We start from the raw sequence: 14,273 nt of genomic DNA, 5'->3' as shown, positions 1-14,273 counted from the left end.
GGGAGAACAAAACAGGCAAGGGAATCTCAGACTCTTTAAGGTTAAACACTCGCTTGGGTGAGATTTACCAACAAAATAGGCTACAATAATGAAGTAGCTTCTCAAACTTTTCTACTAAAGTAGTCTCAAAGGCACAAGAGAGAGAGCCCTGAGGGTAAGTACTCTGAAGCAACTCAATCTGTATGAGGTCTTAGGTTTTGAATTAAAAATTCATACAAATTTCACATTTAACCCTGAAGCTACCTTTCCACAGTCCTCCCCCATCCTGCCTACTCTCACTTTTGGAAACAGGCTCTAGGACATGTTCTCCCCTCCCTCTGTGCAGTGGGAAGGTGCCTCCTCTCCCTGCTTTCTGGATCCTCTGTGCCTGCACACCCTCCCCTGCCACTGGAGGAGGTCCTCTTCTCTCACCCTCCTTCCTGGACCTCTCCCTTTCATGCCAGGGAGAGGGAAAGCGTGTCCCAGCTCCGCATCCCCACTGTTCTGTCCATTTTGGAGCAAACTTCTTTTTATAAAGACCTGAACTTTTTAAAAAAATAACTTTATTTATTTATTTTTTTTTTAATGTGGTGCTGAGGATTGAACCCCAGTGCGTCACACATGCACACATGCTAGGCAAATGCACTACTGCTGAGCTACAATCACAGCACTGGAGCAAACTTTTTCAAGTAGTATACACATCATCCCCACTGAAAACCTTCACCCACTATGGCTACTGACACCTCTTGCTGGGGTCCACAGAGAATCCCAAATTGCCAAATATATGACAATCCCCACCCCCCCGTACTGGGGATTGAACCCAGGGCCTCTTGCATGCTCGGGCAAGTACTCTACAACTGAGCCACATCCCCAGCCCATTACTTTGCCAGATCTAATAATCAGCATACTCATCCTGCTTGATGTCCAAACAGCTTTCTGTAAGTCCCCAATGTATCCATTCCCACGTCCCGCCATTTCCAGGTGGTGTACCCAGTTACCAACTACCAACTCGGTAGCTTCACTTGAACACCAAAAGGCATCCTCCAACTTAGCAGGCCCAACACAACCCTCAGTTCCCTCTTCCCTCTGCTCTACCTGCAGTGATCCCTAGCTCAGTAACTGGATCATCCAACCGCTCTAGGTACCAAGGTGCCCCTCCAACCTATCAGAAGAGACTCATCAATCCATCTTCCAGACACAGTCCAAACCCAACACCTTCCCACATTCCAACCATACCGGCCTCCCCACTGTTCCTAAAACACACACAGCACTTTGAGCTTCAAGATCTTTGCACTTCCTGATCAGTCTGCCTAGAGCCTTCTGCCTCCAGGTCTTCACACAGCTCCTACATCCTTGACTCTTTCATTACTACTCAAATGTCACCAGTTCAGAAGGACCCTCTCTGATAAAGGCCCAGGCAGGACCAGCTCACACCCTTCCTAACACTGCCCTTCAACATCAACTGAGGTATTTACTGGTTTGTTGCCTGTCCCTTCCTCTATTGGAATGTGCTCTTCAAGAGGGTCAGAATTGGAACTCACTCACCACTGTCTGTTCCCAACCCTGGGAACAGAACTCCGCCCCTCAGGGAAGGCTCCATCATCATTTGTTGCATCAATCTGTTCACAGCCTTACTTCTAAAACCTACTTTTTATTAAATGGAAACATACATTCATTCACTCAAACACTTCATAACAAGAATTTGCACATCTGAGTCTTAAACATAAGCAAATGTGTTTATGAAGCTTGTCCTGGCAGCAGCCACAGGAGTGCACAAAAACCCAGCTCAAGTTACTCATCACACACTGAAACAGAACACTGGAAACAACCTAAGTGTCCAACAGCAGGCTGAACAAACTGACATGCCAGACAACCACAGCACAATCAGCCATGCCACGAGGAAAGGCCTCTGTCCAAAAGCAATACAAGAACCACTTCAATTTTAACCTTTCTAGCAGCCATTTCAAAAAGCAAAAGGAGCCGGGCTCAGGGCACACGCCTATAATCCCAGCCACTCCAGAGGCTGAGGCAAGAGGATTGCAAGTTCAAAGGCAGCCTCAGCAACTCTGTGAGACCCTGACTCAAAATATTAAAAAAGCCAAAAGGGAGAGGTAATTCAATGCCTGCAGCTAACAGTAAGTGAAGTCGGTGCTGCCCACTCACGGCTCCAGGCAGTGGAGGTGCTCTGCCTGGAGAAGGGGTGAGGTGACCACAGACACACACTGCAGGGTGCTGAGAGCACCACGCTGCGTGCCAGAAGCCAGACCGCATGTCGTGACCCCACCTGCGTGAAATTCCTAGAAGCGGTAAGTCGTCAGGCACAGAAGGGACCACTGCTGCCCATGCTGTGGGGGAGTGGAGAAGAGCCAACAACTAGTGGGCTCTGGTTTGTGAAGTGAAAATGATCTTTGATGATGTTAGATATACTAAAACCCTCTTAAAGTGGTGAACTTTATATCTGAATTATATCTCAAAAGTTATGTTTTGTTTTGATTTTTGAGGTACTGGGGACTGAACACATGAGCCACATCCCCAGATCTTTTTATTTTTTGAGACAGGGCCTTACTAAGCTGCCAAAGATGGCATGGAACCTGTGATCCTCCTGCCTCAGCTTCCCAAGTCTCTGTGACTTCAGGCCTGTGCCACCGCACCCAGCTGATAATTCTGTTTTTATAAAAAAAAAAAAAACATATGTATGCACCAAGGATGGCAATCTGGTACAATCAGCCCTCTATATTTGCATGTCCCACATCCAAAGATTCGACCATCTATACTGAATATGTAGACCTTTTTCCTTGTCATTAGTTCCTGAGCAATAAAGCGTATGTAACACCTAATTAGCAGCATTTACCCTGTATCAGGTGTCCAAGTGAGCCAGGGAGTCAAGAGCACAGGATGCTGTTTGGGGAGGATGTAGGCAGGCTCTATGTACACACTGTCCCATGCCAGACCAGGGACCTGAGCATCTATGCACTCTGGTCTCTGAGAGGGTCTTGGAACCAGTCCTCCGTGGATGGTGAGGAACATCTGGGTGGGAATGACTTTAAGTACTGTTTCTATCATCTGTGGATTTGCCTATTAAAAAGTTTTTCCTATAACTGAGTGGATATTGTTTTTTTAATTTTAAAAGGTGGTTTTAAAATTAAAAATCATTTAAGTGTGTTCCCATTTTTGTAAAAATTCCTAATATTGTGTCTCCCCAAAAGAGTCAAATGACATGACAATGGTGAGAAAAAGAAAATATCTGCATTTTCTAAATATTCAACCCTGAACATATTAGATTTTTTTCTGAAAAGACATTGGGCAGCAGTAAAGCACTCGCCTAGCAAGTGCAGGGCCCTGGGTTCGATCCTCAGCACCTCATAAAAATAAATAAATAAAGGTATTGTGTCCAACTACACTAAAAAATAAATATTTTTTTAAAAAGAAAAGACTCACACACTTCCCCCCCCCCCCTCTCTCTCTCTCTCTCTCACACACACACACACACACACACACACATTTCCAGGACATTTAATCCTGGGATGGGGTCTTGTGGCTGTCGGGAAGCCTCCAAGTTGCTGGGATTACAGGTGTGCACCACCACACCCAGCAAGACGGACCTCATTACCTCTTGCAGTAAATGACTGTAAAAGTTCTGCCCTCAGGGGTGGTCACTTGGATTCAGACTGTCCAGCAGAGTCAGGGTTCCCTTGAAAGAACATGCCCACACCCAGGAAGGCCAATTCTGAGATAGGCCCTACCCTGACATTCTCCAGGCAAGGGTGAGCAGCCCAAGCACAGTCACAGACTACAGCAAGAATGTCTCCTTGCTCAGCATTTTCTCAAGTCCTCAATTTGTGAGATCACTAGGACTCTAAAATTGTCTGCTGCTAATTAGAAAATGTGAACAACTAGCATAAGCACATCAGCAAATCTTTAGCCCTAATCCAGGAACTCTGAATCTACAAGAGTCAAGGCCTGTTAAGCAATTCAATTGCTTTTGAAAAACAACCTTACAAATTCAGGAGAGCCTGTCTCAGAAAAAAAAGAAGGGGGGAAAAAAAAAACACACACACACACACACACACAAAACAGCCTGAAAGCTGGCCGCATGCAGTGGCCATGCCTGTCATCCCAGCAACTTGGGAGGCTGAGGTATCACAATTCCAAGGCCAGCCTGGTTAACTTGGTAACACCCTAGGCAACTTAGTGAGACACTTTCTCAAAATGAAAACTAAAAGGGCTGAGGATGTGGCTCAGTGGTAGAGCATCCTGGGTTCAATCCCCAGGATCAACAGGGGTGGGGAAAAAAAAGGTGAATCCTATTTCCTGTCCCACAATTGACTCTATTTTTGATATTGATACTCTTGTACCCGAAGCATCTGGCGGTTTGCCACTCCAGAACTGAGTTCAAACACAGTGGCACCCAGATGGGCCACGATGGATACCCTTCCTCCCCACTGCCACAGGCCTCTGCACCTCCTCTGATGAACAGTGTCTGTCCTCCCTGCCCCCCAGGCATTTTGTAGAACTCCTGATCAAACATTAGGGGCTTCGTTTTCATAGTATTCCCTGACCCTTTAAGCCAAGAGTTGGCAGACTTTTTCTTTTTCTTTTTTTAAAATATTTTATTTTGGGGTTGGGGATGTGGCTCAAGCGGTAGCGCGCTCGCCTGGCATGCGTGCGGCCTGGGTTCGATCCACAGCACCACATAACAAACAAAGATGCTGTGTCCGCCGAAAAAACTAAAAAATAAATATTAAAACTCTCTCTCTCAAAAAAAAAAACTTTAAAAAAATAAATAAAATATTTTGTTCTTTAGTTGTAGTTGGACATAATACATTTTATTTATCTTTATGTGATGCTGAGGATCGAACCCAGGGTCTCACCATGCTAGTGAGCGCTCTACCACTGAGCCAGCCACATCCCAGCCCCCTTGGCAGACTTTTTCTGTAAAGGGCTAGATAGTAAATATCTCAGACTTCATGAGTCACATATGGTATTTGTCACATATTTTCTTTGCTTATTTTTACAATCCTTTAAAAACATAAGAACCAGATCACCAACCCATGTTAGACACCATTACTCCCACGCAGGGCTCCACATCCCATTTGATGACATTTCTGCCTGTTACTAGCAGAATTACTAATAATGCTACTCTGCCTCCTGCCTCCTTGGCCTCGTCTAGCCAATCACCTGCATGTCTGTCCTGCCCTGCCCCAGGGAGTATGTGTTCTTAAAAAATTTCTACCACAATATCACCTATAAATAATACTAATACAGAGTTCTCCGTCCTTCAATCTTTTAAATAGATGGCTTTTCAATGGTGCATGTTAAATGTTAAAGTGCTTACTTAAGACCTCTGAGGTGCTTCTGGGACACCTCAATACAGCCTGGAGTCCCCTGGCGTGAACCTACTCAGTTTAATTTCAACTAGATGAACTTCCAAGCTTTGAAACTGAGGGTTTCCTACAAAGGTCTGTCTTGCTCACATGGTTTTTAAAATACTACGGTGTCAAAGATTATTTATAAAGCTTAAAAATAATCCTCATTTGGCATACATTCAGTTCCTAGATTTTTTTAAAGCCAATCTCATCAACAAGCTCAAAATGATCAAAATTAAGATTAAAATTTTCTAGTAATACAACCAGCCATTAGATTCAGGATGTATTTTCCCTTAGAAGAAATGCATCTTCTATATTTCCAGCTCCTTGCTTCTTCTAAAATGGATCTCCACCCAGCACCCACCTCTTAGACTAATTTGGAAGTTTCTGTCACCAGCAAGTCATCTTAAATAATGTCTCAGACAGTTCTTTCCCTCAGAGGTCCCCTCTAACACCTGACTAGCTTCTCCTCCTTTCACTTTCCACTTGGGAAATTTATGGATGCTTCAGAATGAGCCAGTGGTGAACAAGAGACAAGGCCAAAGGGACCCTTGGTGCCCCCATCCTGCCCAAACAACGCAGCACTGCATGCTGGCCTGTACTCCCTTCCAACACAGGAAACCTCATGAGTCTCTGACACCCAGGGGCTGGCAGCTGGGCTAGCAGGCACACACACACTGCCATGATGCTTGCTGGAGTGACACTGCCAACACAGTGCCTGCCTCGAGTCCTCCGTTTCCTCTTCTGTAGTGCGAGGGGCCAGCTAACTCACCTTGCTCTTTTTAAAAGCTTTCTAACGGCCATGCAGCACTCCTATGTTCTCTGAAGACAGGGTGCACTATGGGCCAGCTTTGGGATGGAGGATTCACAGGAGGTGCAGTCACTGCCCCACCCTTGCCACTTAGCCTCAGTTCTTTTCATACTCCAAAAGGCGAGGAAAAAATAACTGACACAAAAATCCCCTACACAAAAACCCCAGCTCTGCAGGAAGGAGGATGTGTCCCTGTGAATCATGCACTCCCCTTCCACACCAAAGGCTGCCCAGGTGAGAGGTTTCTCCTCTGAAGAGGCTAAGAGAAAGGGATGCAGGACTGGGGGCCTGAGGGGCACCTGTAGGAAACTGGGCAGCAGGACTCCTAGAGGGGTGAAGCTCCAGGAAGGGCAGGCAGGAATGTGGCCCTGGGTAGACCCAGCTTTCTGGGCCAAAGGGAACAAACAGGGACGGAATAAAGTGAAGAGACTAGGTGGGCACCAACATCAGTAAGAGGGTGGGCCTGGGCTGGGGACCAAGGAGGTGGAAGACACAAGGCTGAGCACCAGGGACCCACTGTGAGGCAACTGGTTGGGGGTGGGGAGAAAACAAGAGTTCTAGGGCAAGATCAAGTGGAAACCCAGGTGGCTACTCGGCCTGGTCACCTCCTTCCCCAATAGGTTGTGGTCAACCAGCTCCTCTCAGACCAGCTATGTGCAGTGTTCCACTCCTGACCTGGCCCAGCCTCACCAATCCTCTCAATTCTTCTGGAATCAGCAGGTGGTTTCCTGAGTAGCCCTGTCTTGGAACCCAAGCTTCATGACAGTGGGGAGCTACCCGAATGGCTTCCTGCATGCTCTGGCACTTAGGGTGGTGCTCAACACATACCAAGGCTCGATCAATGGTAATTAAATAAATACACAGTCCAATACCAAAGCTGAAAGAGAAGTACAGGTTAAAGACATAAACTTGGGGAATTTGGGAACCACACTTGGAAAATTATTTTATTTCTCTAATGGCACTACTCAAAAATTCCCATTCTGCTAACCAAAGTTTTGCTGTAAATACTAGAATCTTAAGAAAGTTTATTCAGATGAGTTTGATGGCCATCTGGGCTTCTGTCCCTGGCTCTCTAATCTCCCAGGTCCCCCTGTTCATTTTACTGTTTAAAAATGTTTTTAATTCTAAAGATCTCAAGTCTCTTCTACCTGTCATTGTTTTCATGAATACCACTCTCTCAGAAGAGTCAATAACGTGCACACTTTAGCCAGGCATCGTGGCCCATGCCTGCAATCCCAGCAACTCTGAAGGCTAAGGCAAGAGGATGGCAAGTTCCAGGCCAGCTTCAGCAACTCAGTGAGGCCCTAAGCAACTTACTGAGACCCTGTCTCAAAATAAAAAAAATAAAAAGAGCTGGGGATGTGGTTAAGTGCCCCTGGGTTCATCCCCCAGTACCAAAACTAAAAATAAACACAGTTTAAATCACTTCAGATTCTTTAGTATCAGATGTCCACATCAGTTTACCAGAGCATTTGGAACTTCAACTCACCTATCCTCCATCTAAGCAAGTACCTGGTGCATCTCTTGGTCTTTCAAACCCCACTCCATGGGACTGGTGATACAGTCCTGGATCAAAACTTATGCTAATGAGAGCAAAACTAGTTGCCAATTATCTAAATTATCTAAACCAAAGGGCAATAAATATGCAAGGAGAGCAAATACTTCCCTAAGGGCCAAAACAGGAAAAGAAACTGAAGACAAGTAATTAAGAGATTAAAGAAGCAACAATCTTCTGTGCCCTAGGAACAGTCAAAATCTTTCTTGGTGTTTGTCAGATTGGTGGGATAGAAGGGAGCCACAGGGATAAACAGTACTTTTTCTGGTCCTGGAGGGTCAGTTTCAGTACACGAAGATTATCAGAGGTCTGTAACATTAGAATACATATTATATATCAGACTGTGAAATTCATATGGATTTTAGATAACAGAGACCACAAAACTGTGTATCAAGAACAAAGGGCTGGGTTGTGGCTCAGAGGTACAGCACTCGCCTAGCATGTGTGAGGCACTGGGTTTGATCCTCAGCATCACATAAAAATAAAAGTATTGTGTCCATCTACAACTAAAAAAATAAATATTAAAAAAAAAAAGCTACCTCACAATGTTATATTCTCTGTCCTGTGAGAGTAAGATCATGTGTCTACTCTCTCCGCCACCAGGAAGGCACACAATAGGAAGTTTGGGACATATGGATGTTATTTTCTACTCAATGGAAAATTTAAATTTTTTCTTGGCCAAGATGAGACATGAAGCACAAGGAATCTGAAGAATACACCAGAGAACTGAAGATTCCAAATCTTCATAAAGAAAAATCAGTGAATCCCAGAGGCTTGGGAGGCTGAAGCAGGAAGAGCACAAGTTCAAGCAACTTAGTGAGGCCCTAAGCAACTCAGAGAGACCCTATCTCAAAATGAAAAAATAAAAAGGGCTGGTGATGTGGCTCAGTAATTAAGTGCCCCTAGGTTTAGTCCCCAATACCAAAAAAGAAAAATCAGTAAGGGGTGAGAGTGGGGAACATTGCACAAGTAAACATGCACAAGTAAACCCTATTCTTTCTCCAAATTTGCACTCCATTGTTTTTAGCCAACTTCTCAGGGTCACCTCCTCAAAGGCAAGAACCGTGTCACATGCAGAGATCAACAGATGCTCACAAAGGAAGAACAGAGGCTGAGAGCCCCGAGAAGCAATTCTAGATGCCAACTACCACACCACACTGTCTTCTCTGGGCCTCCCCAGCATGCCTCATACAAATGGAAAGGAAAATGATGACAAGAAGTGAGGGCCAGCATTCCAACCACCTTTAACTCTAAGGATCCTTTCATGGGCTACAAAAATCCTACCTCCTCTATCAAGCCACCTCCTCATATACTTCTGTACCTTGTTATTAAGAAGGCTTTTTTCTTTCCTTCTCTTTTGGCAGTGTTGGGAATTAAACCCCAGGCCTCAAGCATCACACACAACCAGGTGGGCATCCCACCATGGAGTTACAGCCCAGCCACTGGTCACTGTTTTCTTAAAAAAGGCCTCTCATGCCTATGTGCTCCCTCTGGAACCCGTTACCAGGTTCTGTGCTGGCAGAGACCATGCCATCACACACCTACACTCCTGCAACATCTTGCCCGACGTCCTGCACAGGGGAATGGAAGTGGCCCATTTGTAGGTACAACTCACTTCTGATACAGAAAGCACCCAATTATCTGAAGAATAAAGATAAAGCCTGGCATACCAATATGGAGGCACTGGGAAGGCAGAAGACTGGGCAGGGAAAGTACGGACACACAAAAGGCTGGATCCCATGTGCATACTGACATTCTCATGATACATACCAGCCTATCTGCAAGTTGGCATCTACAGCGAGCTCCACAGCCCCTGATCCAAAACCAAGGCCACTTGTGTTTCATAATGAGAACTCTTTGGATTCTAGAAAGGAAATGTGGTACTTACTGTGTGCTGTACAACACTCCAGGTAGTCTGCAGTAACACAAGTAACTGACAGTCTGCAGTGAAACCGCTTACAGTACGTGGGAGAAAGCTGCCAACAGCCTCACCCAGGTTCAGGTCAAGCCACTCTGGGCTAAGAGATGCTAGGTTTCAGAATTGTGGCTAAGGGGGCAAGGAGTGTAGCTCAGTGGCAGAGCACTTGCCCAGCATGTGAGGCACTGGGTTAAATCCTCGGCACCGCATAAAAATAAATAAATAAAGATATCGCATCCATCCATGAAGGAGGAGGAGGAGGAGGAGAAGAAGGAGAAGGAGAAGGAGGAGAAGGAGGAGAAGGAGAAGAAGAAGGGGGAGGGGGAATAATAATAATTATAATTATTATTATTATTGCCTGGTGCGGTGAAGCACACCTATAATCCCAGCTCAAGAGGCTGAGGCAGGAGGATCATGAGTTTAAAGCCAGCTTCAAAAACGGCAAGGCGCTAAGCAACTCAGTGAGACCTTGTCTCTAAATAAAATACAAAACAGGGCTGGGGATGTGGCTCAGTGCCCAAGTGCCCCTGGGGTTCAATCCCCAGTATCGCTGCCCCACCCCCATCCCCAGCGGGGGGGGGGGGGGGCAGGGGGAAGAACTGTGGCTAAAGAACTGGGTGCCTACATTTCATACTCATTTAATAAGCCAGGGCCCCAGGCTCGCCAAGTCAGTGACTTCCCCAAGCTCCTGTGCAAGCTAGGAGAAAGGGACACAGGGATTGACCTCCCGCAAAGCCTGTGCAGCGCTTCCAATGCTGAGTGAATGCAGCAGTCACCTGGAAACCTCCCAGAGACAATGGTGAATCACAGGGACTGAGACTCTGTACTTCCAGGCATCAAAGAAGTGTGTATCTTGCCTATACCAGAGGCTCTGGCCCGGGCCAAGCATTGTTATCTTCCTGAAGCTCTTACTTAGCAAGACAGTGAGACTCTGTCTCAAAATTAAAAAAAAAAAAAAAAAAAAAAAAAGCTGAGTGGCAAAGCATCACTGGGTTCACACCCCAGTATCAAAAAGAGAGCGAGCGTGCTATTAAATCTGCATTTCTGGGGTCTTAGCTAACAGAAATGGTCTGGGATGGCCTCCAATTTATATGGTTATTTCTGATAGTTCTAGTGTACCCAGGATTCAGAATCACTGGTACAACACCATTAAATGGAGCCAGGTGGGCATAGCACTTGCCTATAATCCTAGCAACTCCGGAAACTGAGGCAGGAGGATCCCAAGTTACAGGTCAGTCTCAGAAATTTAGCAAAACTCTGCCTCAGAAAAGAAAAAGAAAGGGCTGGGATATAGCTCAGTTCTGCCAGGCCCTTAGCCCAGTTACCGCCCTAACACTAGTTCTCTGGGGAAGCTCATTTGGTAAAATTCCTCACGTAATCTGAGCCAAACTCCTATTCTGACCTTAGTATTAGTGTACCAACTTACTCATCCTGTAATTTGCCCTTTTTATTTCTGTTCTATCATCTCCTTCATAAAGCACAATGTTCCAGATTGAAATTAGTAGTCTGGGTTTCTAGAGATCACAGTATCTCATCTAGCATAGTATGTGCACACACTTCACATACATGTATGTGTACAGCACTTTAACAACATGAAGTGCTTCACAGAATTTGCTGAACTAAACTGAATTTTGTCATGGCTCATTTAAATTTTGTTTTTCTTTATATACTTAGCACAAACACAAAAATATACAGAGCACCTAAGCTTAGCCAACCACATAATAGACAAGTACATTCTCAACTAGTAAATGTGGACACATCCAGACTTCTCTTTTCTGGGCTGAAAACACAGGTTCCTTTACCCTTCTGTACCATTTTTCATTTCTATGGCAAATTCATTTATGGTGAGCTCATTGTTGTTTTTTTACAATCATCATGACACTGTTCTCCATATCTACCATGCAAGGAAATGAGGGTTTCAAGGAGATAAATGATTTGTCCAAGGTCTCAAAGACAGGGGGCTAGGCCACTGGTCCCAGGCTCCTCCTCAACTCTTGTCCCTGTGCTGTCGGACCGGGGAAGGAAGGAGGCCATTGGCCCCACTGCCCCTACTCTCCAGCCTCTGCTCACGCAGATGCACATGCACCTAGCACTGCAGCATTCAGAGATGCAGGGATCTGTGGGAAGTGTCAAAGCTAGAGGAAAGGGGCCCTCAGCTACCTTCTACAGAACAAGAGCCGTGAGAAAGCAAGCTCAGACAGCTTCTCCCAGGGTGAACAGAGACCCTACATGACTCACTCCAAGCAGTGACTAGGACATGAAGCAGTTCCTATGAACTGAGGACAAAATAAAAGGCAAAGGGTCATTGTCAGTTCATCCTAGGTCAAGGGAAGGCCTGGTTTATGAGAACCAGAACACAAGAGAGAGCCTAAGGGCAGGTCCTCCACTGTGAGAAAGGCTGCTGCCCTCTCCTCTATCACCCCCCTCCCCAGTCCCCAGGTCTTGTCAACCCCACACGGTCACCCCAGTCACAATATTATGGCACAGAAATTCCTGAATGTGATAGAGAATGAGAAACCTAAGTGGCACTGAAAGAGTCATGCCCAGAGGCTGACAGAGAGCAATTAGTTTATCAAAAAAAAGCCAACAAATTTATGAAACTCCAATAAAAGGACAGAGTGAAAAAGAGTCAGCCCTATTCAAAATATTCACAAAAAATATGGCAAAAGACCTCAGACCATGTGGACCCAAAGTTCCTGACCTCAGGAGTCACAGGAGAGCAGCAGAGCACCCAGGACTCCCAGCAATTCCCACTTGAGTCACAGCGGTCAACTGTTCTGCCCATCAAATACTTCAGGTAACTCACGTCCTTCATTCATGCCTGTTCTGCACCCAAGACCAGGTCCAGGAGTGACTTTCCTGGGAAACACAGGGTTGGGTGGCTGTACAGCCAGGGATGCTGGGCTCTCTGCAAGTGCAGGAAAAGGGTGCCCAGCTCCTCCCTCCTTCACCCCAGCACAATGTGTTGAAGAGGCCAACTTCTTGTTTCATTATTTAAATCCATTCCCTAGTCCACGCCCCATGACCTCATCACATTTCCTCTTGATCAAATAGTGTTGCAGCCAACAGCTGAGAGAGGCTGAGAAGACAGAGGTCACAGAAAAATGAGATCTGTGTGTGAGAGTTAATGCAGACACACCTCTGCAAACACTGTCAAATACCCCACACTTTTACACAAAAACAGCCACGACTTTATTTTAATAAGTCTCTAGGGGATTTACTCAGAGAATCTAGATGAAAAAAAGAAAATTTAGGATATATAAGTTTACAAATATTTTCTCGATAAAACTTTTAAGACAGGGACTAGGGATGTGGCTCAAGCGGTAGCGCGCTCGCCTGGCATGCATGCGGCCCGGGTTCGATCCTCAGCACCACATACAAAGATTGTGTCCGCCGAAAACTAAAAAATAAATAAATATTAAAAAAAAAAAAAACTTTTAAGACAGAAGAACAGAGAGAAATATAAGCTTAAACTCCGTAATACTTCTCAAAATCAAAGTAAAGGTTTCTAGTAATTTTTTTTTAAAGAGAGAGAAAGAGAGAGAGAGAATTTTTTTTAATATTTATATTTTTAGTTTTCGGTGGACACATCATCTTCATTTTATTTTTATGTGGTGCTGAGGATCGAACACAGCACCCCGCACATGCCAGGCAAGCGCACTACCGCTTGAGCCACATCCCCAGCCCGCTAGTAATTTTTAAAATCAATTAACAGGAAAGAAAAATCTATGGACCCAAAGTTGTACTTAGAAAATTCTTGACAAATAATTGATAAAAGATGACTGCTAATTAAGTAAATATACAGCAATTACCATTTTACAAAGGGTTACATTCCAGAAGTTTATTCATAAATTTGCCCTTCAGAGCACAGAATGTATTTTCTCACAGAAAACAGGTAAAACAAAACAGGTGAACCCTCCATTCCAAAAGTGGGTCTGATGGAGTGCTGAGAACACTGTGGAATCCAGGCACTCTGAGCCCAGTGGATTGGGATGGCCTCAGCTGAACACTCATACCAAGAGGGAGGGCCCAGTGAATCTGCCAGGGCTTGGTGGCTTCTCTGACCAATGGAGCTCAGCAGGACTACACTGTGTGAATTTCCAAGCTCAGGCCATAAGAGCCAGGCAGCGTCCACTCCCTCTCCTGGAACATGCACTCCGAGAGTCCTGCACAGCCATGCAAGAAAGCCACCTGCAGAGTCCCTAAGACCAAATGGGGAAAGGAGCCATAAGCCTGGCCTTTCCACCACCCAGGCAGGTGAGTACAGCCAACCCAGATCCGGGAGCCCAGCCCAGCCCAGCCCAGCCACAAGGTGAACACCACTGAATGACCTCGGACAGTGCATGGACAGAAGTCTCACCCAGATGAGCACTGCCCAACCAGCCCTCAGAACCAGGAGACCTGGCAGATTTCTGGTGTAAGTCACTGACGCCCAACAGTTACTACCCAGAACACACTGCAGCTTCTTCTTTTTTTTTTTTTAGAAAGAGTGAGAGAGAGGGAGAGAGAGAGAGAATTTTAATATTTATTTTTTAGTTTTCAGCGGACACAACATCTTTGTTTGTATGTGGTGCTGAGGATCGAACCCGGGCCACACGCATGCCAGGCGAGCGCGCTACCGCTTGAGCCACATCCCCAGCCCCC

The sequence above is a fragment of the Marmota marmota genome, unplaced genomic scaffold (assembly GCF_001458135.2).
Source record: "Marmota marmota marmota unplaced genomic scaffold, marMar, whole genome shotgun sequence".
NCBI classification, from domain to species: Eukaryota; Metazoa; Chordata; class Mammalia; order Rodentia; family Sciuridae; genus Marmota; species Marmota marmota.
The sequence above is the reverse complement of the archived record's forward strand: the minus strand, read 5'-3'. Positions refer to the sequence as shown.